The sequence below is a fragment of the Amblyomma americanum genome, chromosome 9 (assembly GCF_052857255.1).
Source record: "Amblyomma americanum isolate KBUSLIRL-KWMA chromosome 9, ASM5285725v1, whole genome shotgun sequence".
NCBI lineage: Eukaryota > Metazoa > Arthropoda > Arachnida > Ixodida > Ixodidae > Amblyomma > Amblyomma americanum.
The window spans coordinates 140,137,324-140,152,893 of NC_135505.1; the positions used below are offsets into that span (position 1 = coordinate 140,137,324).

Here is a 15,570-nt window from a genome sequence, read left to right on the forward strand (position 1 = left end):
ATCAGCTGACGTATTTCGTCAGCATCATCTTATCAATATCAGTTTTTTTTACAGTTTTTGTCTCCCTACAATTTTTTATTTTGGTAATGAAAAGTATAAAGAATTTCTAATGACGCTCTCAGGTGCAACGTTACGCTGCAGTATTTCTAAAACACGTGCCCCTGAGAAATGGTTGATTCCACACCACCGAACTGCTTACCTTCTGCAGTGATTAAGCTATACAGTGCCAGTGTAACTAAATAAGCTCAGGTTGTCTATTGTAATAACGTTGTAATAACATGCAAAATTTTGTGCTCATGAATTGTTTCTAGATTGGCCCGTGTTTGCTGTTCCTAGCGTAAAATCCTACCGCGTGCAATAAACATATCTATGTTAGTTTCGTCTCTCATTTGCGCCTGTTTTTTTTTTTCGTAATATCGTGTGCATGTTAAAGCTAGTCATTTTATAATGCCTTGAGATCTTTTAATACATTTCCTTCACCTCTTATTTTTGAAGATGTATGATTAAATGCGTGTTTTTCTAGGTATAGCAATAGATATCTTGTAGAGAATTTTTTGTGCTGCTTTCACTGTTGCCTGCCGCCGGCCCCCAGGCCTCGTCAAGCTGTTCCTCCAGCTTTTTTCCTGAGAGACCATCAACATTGTGAAATGTAGAAAATAAAGGTTAATTAAATTGTTCTGAATAGGCCACAAGTCCATTCTCTTCAGTACGGTAATCATGGAGTTCTTTCTCGGTGTAGACGTCACCAATTTGAATCGAGTAACGGGAGAATTTTTAAAACAGGATTTCCAGTAAATAAATGCGCATTTGGCCGCCGGACAGACATCAACACACCTAGAAAGAGCCTCAGAATAAATCTTTTCAAAAAATTGGAGGATTTTGTTTTCAGTGTCCATTTAAGAACTTGCACTTCAAGGCACTCACGCGTTCATATTCATTTGCACCTGCACTTTCGATGCGCACCTGTCGGTAAAAATTCAAGCGCAAGTAACCATACGGAAATCATGAGTAATAATTAGCATGAGCAATGCTGTAATCATGGAGTTTTAATCAATAATTTAAAAAAATTGGAGGAAGTTGCTTTCACTGTCCATTTAAGAACTTGCACTGCAAGGCACTCAGTCGATTTTATTCATTTGCACCTGCACTTTATATGAAAAACTATCGTTCAAAAATTCAAACACGAGTACATTTTTCTCGTGTCAGAGATTCCTGCTGCAGAAGAAAGGAGAGACCATAGCAAAACGACCCTTCCTAGTGCGTGAATGTGTTTGTAGCGCTAGGCAGAGTATACATGCGGCTTTGAATATTTCACGTGAAGCTTGGAACGCCGGGTCAGCTTAGACTTGAGCGACGATCAGTGCCCGAGGAAATATATTGAGAGTGCACTGAAAGAGGTCGTCGGGCTTGTCGAGACGAAGTCGTGAAGGACCATACGCGAACGTGCGGATTAGGCCTCTCCTTTTTCCACTGCAAACGTGGTGGCGGTAAGCAGCAGTGCTATCAACGATACTAAGCGATCGGCTTTAAGCAGCTTACTGACAGAGAAATCAGCGAGAAGTAACGATCTTAAAGAGATGAGGAGCAATATTCTTAGGCGGTAACGCAGTAAATTCTAATTCTCTGGACAGAAGTGAAGCTTCACCAAATAAAACTCCTCGAGCGCTTACCCTGGTGGTAATCCCTATTTTAGCGACACCTGGGATGATACCAAATGCTGATGCCAAGTTGAGTGTTCAAAAGCTCTGGATGTGGCTGAATTTATGTCGCTAAACTCGACTAGCGTCGCGGGTATAGGCTCTATAGTAAATGCTTGGAGGCTTCATTAGTTAGATGAAGGTTGGTTAGGTTGGTTCATTAGAACCAACGAGTGATTTGCATTCTGGCACATCAGAGTGGCACTTGGTCATTGCATTTTAGGTAGCGGCACTCCATTCTGAACCATATCAGTGTGGAGCGTTCCACACGGTGTGTTACGTCCACGACATCGACGCCTTTCTCGTAAACGTAGCCTTATAACACTGCCGCTGTAAACCGTTACAAAAATTTCTTTAGACTGTCTATAGACTGTCCATAGACTTCTGTCTATAAAGTCTATACACTCTCTATAGACAAATCCTAGAGGACAGTGTATAGAGAGTCTATAGATTTATGGCCACGCACTTTTAGTAGTCTTCTGTCTATAGACATCCTATAGACTATGAATAGACAAAAATAAATATCTATAGGAAGGCAATAGAGTCCATTTTTGTAAGGGAAAGGCTGCTGTTCGGCTGCTGTTTTAAGGGAAAGGATTCTGTTCGCACTCCTGGCCTTGCAACCCTAACCCGAATTTGCCATGACCAGCCTGAGGCCGCTCAAATAGCTGCGCATCTCTGTGGTTTATCGTTGTTTATTATTTTTCCATTTATCCCCCCCTTCTCTTTATGTAATCTTCACCATGGCTCTTAAGACATTCTGAAATACATTGATAAGTATAAAACGAGCCAGGTTTCCATGAGGCATAACTGAATGCAAGCGGTGTTACTTGCTTCCGAAGTAGGATAAACACTACTGAACGTGTATACAATTCTATACATTACTCATCTTTATTATTTAGGCGAAAGCCTTACTCGCCCCTTTAGACGAAATTCCATCGGTGGCCGTCGTTGAGGCCGAAAGATGGACGCAAAAAGATGGCGTCGCAACAGCCGCCGTCTAGCCACCGAAGCGGTAAGTGTGACGACGGCATGCCCAACAGATACCAGGAGGACCACAGCGTTTGGAGCGGTGCTCCTGCGATCTATGAATGTAAAATAAATAACCAATTCCGCCTCTATGGGCACGTATGCAGAACCTTGGCGACAGATGAGTATTTGCCCGGGAGGGAAGTCTAATGCTATCGCATTGTACTGTTAACGGTATGTTAAGAGTTACGTGATAGTGAAAGAAAGAAAAGTATCCGAGTCTTCGAAGAGGGCCCCAGTCCGCTGAAGAAACCCGTTAACGCTATCGCGTCAAACCGTTAAGGCGGAGCTTAAATGTGGCATCAAGTTTTACAGCGATAGCTGTTATACGCTTGGCCCCGGCTTTCTCGTCGCCGTCGGCGTAACCGGTGGGCCGGTCAACCTGGGTGACAGAAGCCTAGGGGTGGCTCTGTTTGGAGCAGCCGCCTGCCAGTGCGGGGGTGTATCACGTGACCACTGCACAAGTTGTCACGTGACTGAACGGCCTAAACAGCTATCGCTGAATCTCGCGTTACATTGTCGTAACCGTCCTGTGAGTTTTTTTTTGTTTTCAACGAAACGAACAAATTACTCTATAAGAAATCAAGTTGCTTGTAAGAATTTAGGATGAGGCTTCATTTTTTGTTACATATTTCTTTAGCCAAACACCTCGGTTCATGAGCTCAAGGCGTCCCGCTCCTTGCTAAAACGTAGGTGTCAAATTTTGAAAGCCTTCTGTTAAGAAATAGAAAAGAATTAGGAGGGTCTCTTTAGGTGACACCACTCTTCAAGCTAAGTGCCGCTAAAGCAGGAATGATGCCCGTTTTCGCTTGCGTGCAGGTTTCATGTTTCGCGACAGTTCCTTACTTTGCCGTGTAGAGTAACGGAGCCGCCGGTTCGGTCCGCGCGCCTCTCATTATAAAAGCTAATCTCCCTCGCTCCAAGTAAGCCGAGGCGTAACCTTGTTAAGAATTTCAAGAATTTTTTTTTCCAACTTGGCTCGTGAGAGGTCGGTCCACTCCCCACTGCTCAGCCGACCACGTAATTAGCATAAGAGCCGGGGACTTAAACTTACCTCTTCTCCCAGGTACTCCTTGAATTGCAGCTCCTGATTTTTGCGGTCTCAGGAGGGTCCCCGTGTCAAGCCCTTCACATGTCTCATTCGACATTTTCTCGTTCTAAGCAATAGCATCGGCTTTTCTTTTTATTATTCTTATTCTTTCCGCGTTGCGCTGTTTCAACGTCTTGGATAAGATAAGATGCTTTTGCGTTATTTTGCAACCATATAATGAAAAAGTGCCCTAAACGTACCCAAATAAGCGCACCTAATCGACTTTACTGAACTAGACCAAGGTTCACTCAGTACCGCCAAATTTAAACCACCAAACCAATCTTAGCATAATATGACGCTTGCAATGACCTTGCATAACTTTGCGCACTCGACTAGGCTAGGATAAGGTCGTTGATAAGATTATGCAAGCCGGTCGCTTTGCTGTGGGGAGGGCACATGCTCTTAAAGCCTGCGTGTTGTGAGGATAAGTAAAAGCGTCTCCTGGCTTCTGCTCTTCTTTTCTGACTTGGCTTTTGTCTTCGGCTTCTTTCTTCTTCTCGTTTTATTTCTGCTTCCTCTTCTTTTCGCTCTTGGCTTGGCTCTGGCTTCTGGCTCTTGCTTCTTCTCTATTGCGATCGTCTTGTTTCTCTTATTCCATGCCTTGGCTTGGCTTGCTTTGGCATACGGATTTCTATGGGAACTACTGCAACGGGCTTGCTCGACCACACGGAATGGTGTCCCAGTAACGGCTGTCACCGTAAATATTTACAATGCTTGCGCTATGCACAGTCAACCACTATACTCAGCCATAGCCACTCTGTCTCGCCAATTATCTGTAATAAGCGCACAGCGCCTCCTATTGTCTCGCTGTTAGCATGATACCACCCTTATCTCCAGCTTTGTTCCCGTAGCAGTGCTACACCTTTTCGCCATCGTCTAACAGTCCTCGCCTGAACAGGAGAGTTTTTTGAGAATTTCGTTTTAATTATACTCATATTTATGGAATTTCGAAAATGTGATAACCCTCTGGTGCCTAAAGGCTGTTTCCGAACAAATTTGCTCCATATACTGCGCCCTTTTCGAAAAGCGCGCGACTGTGGGCCGCGTCACTCCGCACACCCCTGATAAAAATGGCCTATAGACATTCTATAGACTTGTTATAGACTCAATTGTCTTCCTATAGGCATTTCTTTTTGTCTATTCATAGTCAATAGACTGCCTGTCTATAGAGAGAAGTCTACTAAAAATGTATGACCGTAAATCCATAGATTGTGTATACACTGTCCATATGATTTTATTGCCTATAGACTTATCTAGGGTTTATCTGTAGAAAGTCTATAGACTTTATATACAGAAGTCTATGGACAGTCTATAGACCGTCTAAAGAAATTTTTTAAGGGACGTCACTACGTGGGGAACTGTAATGTTACCTTTTCTTCCCCTTGTTACTTGTGACAGCAAGTAATGGCCAACACCTCAGCGAGGGCAGAAAAAGGGAAGGTCACATTACAGTACGCTGCAAAGCGACAGGTACTGGTGGGCGTTGCTTTTCGTGTGCTAAAGACGCGCGCTTTTCGATTTAGCAGGTGCGAGATCATTTACCTGCGATCTGTCCTGTACAGGCTGACGGGATGAGAATGGGATCTCATTGGGCCCAACCTACTTTGATGAAAGGAGGGCTTAGCTAACCACCTGGTTGTTCTATATTGCGCCGCCATTTTCATTGTCAAGTGACCATGTTACACCAGGAGACGCGTTTCTCAATCTAAGTCAGACTTCACCTTACCTGGGAAGGGGGGAGGGGGGAGATAACGAGCCCAGGGACTTGTCTGACCCTTCAGCCTGGCTCCTAGAAACCGCCTCTCATGGCTCCACGTTAAAAACTGCGCAGTATCACCGATTACGGCGCTGTATGTGTTGCGGACTGATCCAGCATTGCTTACCCAGCGTTGAACATTAAGATAACTCGGTCGAGTCCGGCGAGGCATATTGTATGATTCTTGCGGACGGCTGGACAATAAAATCCCAACTCACGCGTTTTGACGATGCCTTTCAATAAAACAGCATTTAATCATCATCAGCACCATGTATTAAAGGGCACCTTAATAGTCCAGCATTAATCGCAGCCTCTCTGTCTCCCAGAATGGTGTATAGGCACACAGTGCAAAAACTGACCAAGATACATAGCCCAGGTGCTTATGCTGAGTACATAGGTCTCATTTCTTGATCTATTTTCACCCTGTTCGCTTTTCATAAATCCGCACCGGGCACCAACTCGCCAAGATGTCAGTCTAGGTATACAAGACTGACGACAGTTAAGATGACATTTATGAGACCAGTACTACGACGATGGACTTCAGTTGTCGCCATCGTATGCACTGCAGTTACGGAAAATGCCTGATGGCAGCTTACGTTTCGTTCTATTTCTTTTTTACCATCACAAAAAGGCGACAACACTGTTGGGACAATGCCATTAGACACGCGAGACTGGCGGCGAACGGTAGACTTTCTTACGCAAAAGAACAAGCCCTGTATACCTACACGGTGACAAGGGACACGCTGTGACACTTGCGCGGCAGAGCTTTTTCTTTTCTGCTGCGCATGCATGCTGGCTGCGTCTCGCACATGTGCAGAAAAGAAAAAGTATAAAGGAAGGATCCACTCGTCGCTGGCTGTCTTCCACTGTCTGCGCTTTCTTTTTGGTTTTCTCCAAGGGCTAGAGTGGGGGAAATGGGGTTGAGGGTGGTGGGGGGGAGTCTAACAGAGAAAGGAGTTGGGGGGAGGGAGAGGGGGCACTGGCGAAGCGAAAAGGGGAAGATCCTTGGAGGGGAGCGCGTTCAGCGCCAATGGGAGTGGGGAAAAAGAAGGAGCTCCGGACGCCCAATTGAATCCCGGCCAGCGAGCACCGCCGCGCTGCTGAGTCGACGAGGTAGTAATCGCTAAGAGCTTTCCTCACCTGGCCCGGGAAACGAGTGCTCGCTGAGAGCGAAACAAGGCAAAAGAAGTGGAAAACGTGAAAGGCGAGTGCGCCGAGACGGCTTCGGGGACGAAGCGAGAGATATACAGTATACATCCGTCGACAGTAAAACCGTACAGCGAGGCAGAAGTCGTGGAGATGGCACAAGTAGATCGGAGGTCCGAACCACCGCGTATGCCATCAATGTGAGGTGCTTCGCATTGGCGGGGTATTCATGGAGAGTCAGCATGTCTTCTCTGAAAGCATTACCGTTATCCTCATAATTTATTACGTCGCAACGGTCCATCAAGGTTTTTACGGTTGTGTGTCATGAGATGAGTAGGGTATTTACGGTAAATTTTTTATGTCCGACCGGTGTGATCATATGGCTGTAATACAATGGTGTATTTTGGATGTGTAAGGAGAACGGAATCATGTAATGCGCTTATCACCCAGAGTAGAATACTCAACAGTAACTGGAGTGGTTAGCGTATGGTAATTATATACAACAGTCTTATTCGCCTCGGTTGCCTTATAACCTAGGGTATTTAGGGGGAAACCTTGCAATATGGATACAATCTCTTGGCCAGCCATAGGAAAATGCAGGCAGGCAAAAAAAATTAGACCTGTAGGTTTAAGAAAATAGGGATGAAAAAACAGGTCAAATAAACGATATACCTGTATATCTGAGGGAGCAGAAAAATTGGAACAGGAAAATCGAAGAGAAATATTAAAGATTTGCAGTTTTGTGAGAACATAAAACAGGCCAATAGGAGAGAGGAATTAAAGACCGGTAGTTTTGACGAAATAGACGGAGGTAAATATTAAGAGCAAAAGCAGAAGATTGCTGAACGGCGATGGAAGACAGCTGCACAAGTTTTTACGCAAGTGCGTGTCTTGGTGCGGTCTCTAACGCGTTAAGTTTGCTGAAATATTTCTTCTCCCGAGGAAAACACCACGTGGCCAAAATTTACCCGGGGTCCTCCAATATGGCCTGTCCCGTAACTCTAAGCTTTGCCTCAGCAAACAAATATTCGTCACAGTCAATCATGAACCGGAATTGAAGATGACGACGCAGGGCAGGAGCAGGACAGGGTTCAAGGGCACAACGACATCTGTGTTAAGATACTAATGATGATTATTATGATGATGATTATGATGGATTTTCGTGGTGCAAGGGCATCTGGGGCCAAAGAGCACCATGGCATAAGGTATTTTTCGTTTGCTCAAGATTGGGTCAAAGACCCATTTCCCAAGCACTACACCCTGATAAAGCTGATCACCAGGCCAGGGGAAGCTTGGGCCCATTGTATCACCGGTGGGTGCCCGGCGGCACTGGGGATCGAGCCCCGCACCTCCCGATCAGGGTTAAGAAGTGCTTTGGATTGGGCTATTTGGAAAATGATCACATGCAAGACGGGCACTGCTTAGATTGAAAAGGACAGAGTTAAAGACAATGCAAATGGTTAAGCGCAAACCACCTAACCGTCGTGTGCTTAACCGTTTGTGTTGTTTTTAACCTTATCCTTGCTTATCTAAGCAGCGCACGTCTTGCATATGACATCTGGATGGAAAGACGTTACTTTTCTAATTGTACTCGTTGACACCAAAGAATCTATGGGGCGCATTCGGTGACGAACTTTTCCCCCGGTTCATTCTTTGGTTGTGCTACGGTCAGGTGCTGCTGTCTCTGATATTAGAGCTCATAGCCAGTAAAGATGTGCATGTGGCCGACCCTGGTAATAAACGCGGTGCTCACCAATGGCAAAGAGAAAAATAATTCAACGGGAAAGAACGGATAGAGAATATGCCTTCAACTCAATTTTTCCGTTCGAATGTGTTAACTGCGAAAAGCAGAGTTCATCATGCTTCAAGCGGATCCAACACGGGGAATACTCGTCGACGTTAGTGACTTCGCTCAACTAAGTGTACAAAAAAGCCTAATGCATACAGCAGACTTTCACGGGAAAAAAAATTAAGCCTATACAAGCTGGACGGGGACCGAGCCTAACCTCCTTATACCACCAGACTATTTTTTCCGTCTACCTAACAAGCAGCGCCCTTCTTTGAAACGAATTCATCAAAGGAATACCCTATGCTCAAAACCGGTTTGAAGATCCCCGGGTGGTCGAAATTATTCCGGACCTCTCAGCTACGGCACCTCTTTCTTCCTTTCTTTTTTCACTCTCTCCTTCATCTCTTCCCTTACGGCGCGGTTCAGGTGTCCGCCCATATATGAGACAGATACTGTGCCATTTCCTTTCCCCAAAAATCAATAATTATTATATCTCACCAATGTACATCGGAATGCAATTGCCGTAACCACGGTACTATGGAAGCAATGGTACTACCAATACCATCGCTTCTAGCGGCACGACACCTCGACCGTAAAAATGTTACCACGGTAGTTGTTGTTGTATGTTGTATGGGGTTTTATGGCGCATAAGCAACTATGGCTATCATGCGCCAAACACAAGGTTAGATGATGCTATGTCAAGTGTACAGAGGTTACATTATAATAGATTTAAAACACTGGCTTTCTTTAGAAACTTACAAACAAGTGAAAATTCGACGAGTGTTTGCTCGCCTAAAAGCAATGCGGGATGAAATGGAATGTGTTCATTGTAAAATACCGTAAAAACTTTTTGTCTATGTTCTTCGAGATGTTACCACGGTAGTGATGGTACTGTCAGCGCAATTGCTCTCAGTGGCAATTGTACATCCAGTATCATTTCCAGATACGACGGCGCGAACTTTGCCGAATTTAAACAATACTTTTTCGAGACTTCCTAGCAGCTGTCTCAACGCGCCAAGCAACACCGTCAGCAGTGCACAGTTCTTGAGAAACACTCTGCAGGTATCAAGAATCTAAGCATAAAAAGAAGTCTCGGCCGAGGAGAGCGCATTTTCGGGGTTTACGGTATACCCGTTTCTTTAGTCTTGAGCCACTTATTCTTGCTGTTCCTCGAGCCGTGCACGCGTGCTATGAGCACTCCTGCAGGGACCACCTTTTGGCGAAATTTGTTCCCTTCTCCTTAAACTGGGAAGAGGTTGGAGATGGATGCCGCATTATTTTTTTTCTTCAATGCGAGGCGCTCGGGAGCGTTTTGTAGCAGGAAAGGTCGGAAAAAAGAAAAAAGCCCGCACCGGAGAGATTTCGAGCGAAGCCCGTGAGCATGGTTTTGAAGGCGGCCTGAAAATCAGGATTAAACTGTCGGCTCTCTTGAGGGCGGCGCTTCGATGCAACGAGTGGAGAGACCTTTCTCGGAGTACGGGAAAGAAAAGGTCTTTGGGGAAGGATCTGCCAAGAGCAGGTCTTTCGTGGAGGTCTTGTTCCGAAGAAGCCGTTTGCGACTGGTGTCGGAGGCATGGTTCAATAACTGTGCATACAGCCTTATACAGGTAAAGCGGGCTCGTGTGTGCCGATTAATTTTCTATGAGCTGCGTCGTGAGTTTGGCTATTTTCGTTTCTGTGACCTAACCCTAATCGAAAAATTCTGTAGGGGTTTCTTTAACCTTATAATATTCGTGAGCTTACCTCCGGCAAGCTTTGCAAAATTGTCAACAGTAATGACTTATGCTCGCAGAACAATATCAATTATTCGTGGAACTGATATAGCTAACAGAAAAAACGCTCTTTTTGCATTATTTATCGAAGCAAAATCAGATTTCAAGCCGCCTGCTGGAAGATCACTGATTGCAAATGCTAATTCTGAACGAAGAAAGGCTCAAAATTATTCCGGTCTTATATACTTCTGCACTGGCAAGTAATGGAACAGTTTGTAATTTTGTTACCGATACGTTGCATGCGGCTGAGTATGGAGATTTATTGTCCTTAGTCGAAAATCAATTATAATTGCATATTTCAATTATGCAGCAAAGGCGAATTTTTCTGCAAAACGAAGATTTTTTTCTCTTCTGCAATTCTGCCGCAATTCTGGAACTCTGCGGCGACTACTGACGAAGTGCAAGAATTTCATTGCTTCTATCTGATGTTTCCTTTGCTTTGGCTGTAAAAGCGATGAGAGAAAATGCTGCTTTAGATGCTAAAACAGGAACAAGCAGCAAGTTATTGGATGTTTTGGATCATGACAGGGACAGGACTTTTAGAGAGAAATATTGGCCCGCTCTAACGCCAACCGCTCTGTATAGAACGTAGCATTCTTTGGCACAGACGGGCGCCTTAGCTCACAAAAAGCATGACGAGTAGTTTCTGCTACAAGCAATTAAACTTTACTGTCCGCAGATAATATTATATTACAATATTACTATATATTACAAGAGAGCTATGCAATTTCTGCAGATGCGGTAACATAAACCGGTATGCCATGCACAACAAAAAACAAAGAACTTTGTTTTCGTGCTTTTCATCCATTGGCATTTTCATTTTTGTTTGTTCGTTTGTTTGAGTTTGCTAATGACTGATGCTGCCCCTGAAATAGTAGTTCCATTGAATTCATATTTCTGACAAGTTTCGTTGCAAGATCTATAAGTCTTTGACGCCAAAAAAAAAATTGTCGACCGCAGAGCCCAAACACAAAATTTAAAGAAAAAAAGGGTCTGCGAGCAAAAAAAAAAAACGAACGTCAGAACACAGTGTGCAGGCACACTCAGCTGTAATGACAGTAAGGGGAAACTGATAAAAATTTAAAAAAAAAGCTGAAGGAGGGGAGCTCGTGATAAAAGCCACAACAGAGCTTCAAAAAACCATCTAGCCCATCCCTTTCGCCAACACCGCAATCCACGCTTGAGTCAACACCCCATAAAAAAAAGATAATCGTTATCCTTTGTTGGTGAGATGTTGCAAAAGCTCAGCCCAGGAGTGCAGATATGGAAGCCAATGGGTATATATATAGGTATGCCCGCTGGAGCCTTGAAAGCAGGCCAGATCAAAGCAAACACCCCCTCCTGTATGTTTTCAAGGTAAACATTGCGGCGAAGATGAAAAAAAAAGAAAAGCACTTTCAAAACGATAAGATGGCGTGGATGAGATTACTGTTGAAGGTGCAGCAGCTATTTAGCAATAAAAAAATATTGAGGATGAGCCGACGAAACTGTGGCTGCTATACTACTGCAAAAATGGATTCGCCCTGATCGCGCTTGCGATGGCTGGCGGGTTACCGAACCTCTCCTAAGCTTGTGTTTTTCATCTCACTGCAGCTACAGTATAAGAACACGTATTATATCCAGCCTGTGTTCTTCTCTTCAACTTCTTTCCATTTGTCTTCTACACAGCCCTTCTGGTTAATATGGATCACATCCGACCTACGCCTCCATGCTTGCACTGTAGGTTACAAAAATGATATGTTCACAGTGGCGCTTGTAGAGGCAAGGTTGAAAAAAAATTGATAATTGATTTTTGGCGCAGTATCTCTTACACTTATCTCGGTGGACACCTGAACCGCGCCGTGAGGGAAGGGATAAAGGAGGGAGTGAAAGAAGAAAGGAAGAAAGAGATGCCGTAGTGGAGGGCTCCGGAAATATGTCGACCACCTGGGGATCTTTAACGTGCACTGACATCGCACAGCACACGGGCGCCTTAGCTTCCGCCTCCTTTGAAGCGCGGCCGCCGCTGTCGAGTTGGAAGGTTGACCCCAGTCGACCCACTTCTGTCGTGATATTTTTTTTCGCAAGGTTGACCCCAGTCGAAAAAATCACGACAGAATTGGGCCCAAAATACTGGAGATGTTTTTCATAACGAGGATTTTGTGCAGCATTGTTGCATTTTCTGTAGCTCTGTCGCCATTACAAAGGACAGCACAATACTGAAGAAAATTCTGTTACCGCAAAGAGTTCTGTTGTCGCTACAAGTTCGCGGTCAAAAATACTCCAACAAATTTGTTGCGACGACAGAAAAATTTCTGACACGACAGAAAAATTTCTGCCGTGTATTTGACAGGGACATTTATTTTTATTCATGTAAGCTTCAACTGGATCGGTATGCACGATTGCTTTGCAGTGGTGAAGCAATAAATTCGGCCGCTGAAAATCTTCTGCGCGAAGCTTATATGCATTTCTTTCGAAAGAGAAGAGAACCTGCACACGCCTTGTGCCCTCCTAGACAGCGAAGAAAGAACAGCTGCAGCTGAACCACCGCTGGACCTTCACGTCTATTCCCGCATCAGAGCACTCTTGTCCAAGGCCCATATGCAGGCAGTGTACTTGAATCAAAACCCCAAATAATCATTAGGTTAAAAACGTAAACGTGTTAGCAATGTGTCATGGAACTGATTGCATCATCCATTGCTTGCGTTGAATAGTTTGTCTGTCAGGAAACAAAATGTACATTACGTCCCTTGGTAGTTAATCTCAGGAGAGTGATGGCTGGTCTTTGAAGAACTAACGGTAGTGGCAACGCAACTAGTCTTAAAAAGACCTGGCCCTGTAGCAGTTTTAGTCCCATGTGGGGAGTACATTTGGTTGCCGTTTAGAGGGCGCGATGTCATTTAAAGAGAGAAGGCTCTTTAAACAGCTTCGAACCCGACCGCGGCGGCTGCGTTTTTATGGAGGAAAAACGCTAAGGCGCCCGTGTGCTGTGCGATGTCAGTGCACGTTAAAGATCCCCAGGTGGTCGAAATTATTCCGGAACCCTCCACTACGGCACCTATTCTTCCTTTCTTCTTTCACTCCCTCCTTTATCTTTTCCCTTACGGCGCGGTTCAGGTGTCCAACGATATATGAGACAGATACTGCGCCATTTCCTTTCCCCAAAAACCAATTATTCTTTAAACAGCTAAAAAAATATTCTGCTATCTCGTCGCCGCGAACAGGTATCGGAATGAAGTGCACTGCAAGACTGGCGTTCTGCATTCCAGGACGGATGATAGGTGCTGCTAGCCGCTCTGTTTGACTCGGTTTCAGATAGGTACTGTATGCGTTTCGCCAGAAAAGCTGGTTAAATGTGAACCCATTTACCATGAAAATATGCGTTTTAGTGAGCGTTGCCTTCGGCGGCAACCGGTGAGAGTTTAAGAGCAGTTCTGGTTTGGTTCCGTCGTCAATTTCGCCGCAATTTCAAGGCGATGCTCGGACGAGACTGTCGAGAATAGAAGCGAAAAGCATGCCGCGCACAAAAACTCTTAAGCTTCTAAACCTTCCTCTAGGCGGAATAGAAGCAGCTGCAATTGTACTGCGCCAGCCCCAATTGGCTCGGTCTTCAAGAACTCAGAGAGAACATGCCAAAAGCATCTACACCCTGATTAACCTGATCCTTTTTACTTGGAGGCGCAGGCTCAACCTAGCAAATGAAAGCAGTTTTTTATTTCGCTTACGACATATGACACAAAGACCGTTAATGCACAAAGAAATCGCCCTGCGTCCAGCATTCTTGGGCAAAAGTTTTGAATACTGAAATTTCTTTAGGCTATTGTTATGGAAATATTGAAGGTAATGTTAGTTAGTTAGTTATATTGATTTTAATGGCGCAAAAGCAACTGAGGCTATGATGCGCCAAACACACGGTTAGAGCTTTTGTTAAAGGTTAGCTTTTTATACCTAAAGTTTGTATAAAACATTGGCTTCTCTGAGAAATTTAAAAATGCTGGAAAAATCAACCAGTGCTTGATCTCCTAAAAGTAACATGGGGTGTAGTGGGATGTATTCATTGTACAATGTTGTGAAATATTTTTTCCCGTGTAGCAAAACCATACTTTTAAAGCTTTTCCATTGCTCGCATGGAGCAGTTAAGACTGCCTGTGGCAACGTTTCTGACGCTAGCAAAAACGTCAATAGAAAAAAATTCAAGCCTGCTGACGGGAGGTATGCAGATATATTGTTATAGTGAAACCGTGGAAAATATGAAAAACTTCCGTTCATAAACTCTTTCCCGCTGAAAAATGTTTTTGTCCAGAATTGCCGGGATATATTCTAGGGGGAAAAAGAATATTTGAAGACGCAGTCTTCATTCAAAGGAGGAGTCTCTTTTCTTCCCCGCTTCACGGCGCAACAGACCTCGATGAGGGAAGGGAATAGAGGAGGTGTGAATCGGAGGATTTGGGGAAAGACGCGATCCCCACGACTGCCGGAAGCCCAAAGGGGAAAAGGAGGAGTAAGGGATTTACGGTCATGCCGCGCCACCGCCGGACGTCAGAGGCTTAGGTGAAGAGGTGGGGAACAGACTAACGGTAGGAAAGAGAGACAATGGTTGGCCGTGACCGGCGCTGTTTCCAAGGCCGACGCGTATTGAGAGAACTGGCCACGCACATAGCTTGTCCAAGTAGAGGAGTGGCCAGGGCAAAGATGCGTAAGGGATTGTTGTCAGTGCAGAGAGGCTTGAAAACGACAGAGGACTGCATATACTGTGCACCTTTCAATAACATGAACACGTGCCATGTTTGCAATATGTGTCAATAGCATCGCAATATACTATTAACGATGTCACAATCTTTGAAACGGCGAAACTAACAAAAAAGTGTTCCTATTGCGTGAATCCTAGGAAGAGATTGGGGCTATATCTTTTGACAGGAACTCGTGCACATGTTTTGTTACCAAGGGCTGCATATTACAAGCCTATTCAATTTATGATACCAGGGATCGCGGCGTGGGTCGACAAGATTGTCATCGCTGTAAAAGATCTCAAATGAAAACGACAGAAGGATTAGGAATGAGCTGCGTTGCAGTAATGGCATGCAAAGAAGTAAACTCTTGTAGGAATTTCTCGCAGTTCATGCTGAGCAGAGATCATATTTGATGACGTGCACACACGCCTTTATTTTACTTTCACAATGCCTCCTGTTAAAGGGACGATGAGAAGAACTCCATCTAATCAATTGTAGCTATCAGTAAAAATTGATAATCTGGCTGCCTGGTTATGTTAACGGCTGTCTAGGAGCAAGAAATTACTATTTATTCTAGAGAAT

At 44.5% G+C, this 15,570-nt stretch overlaps 1 protein-coding gene across 2 annotated transcripts in view; it reads right to left on the reverse strand.

Moving 5' to 3' along the window:
* LOC144104623 (excitatory amino acid transporter-like) overlaps window positions 1–15,570 on the reverse strand; it is a 180,896-nt gene that overhangs the window by 142,440 nt on the left and 22,886 nt on the right. Inside the window, exon 1 of one of the 2 annotated variants that reach the window (XM_077637745.1) lies at window positions 3,781–3,862. The exons of the other annotated variant lie outside the window; for it this stretch is intronic. The gene's annotated coding sequence lies outside the window, so the exon portion shown is untranslated. Of the gene's footprint in view, window positions 1–3,780; window positions 3,863–15,570 lie in introns of those variants that run through there. 2 annotated transcript variants of the gene reach the window in all.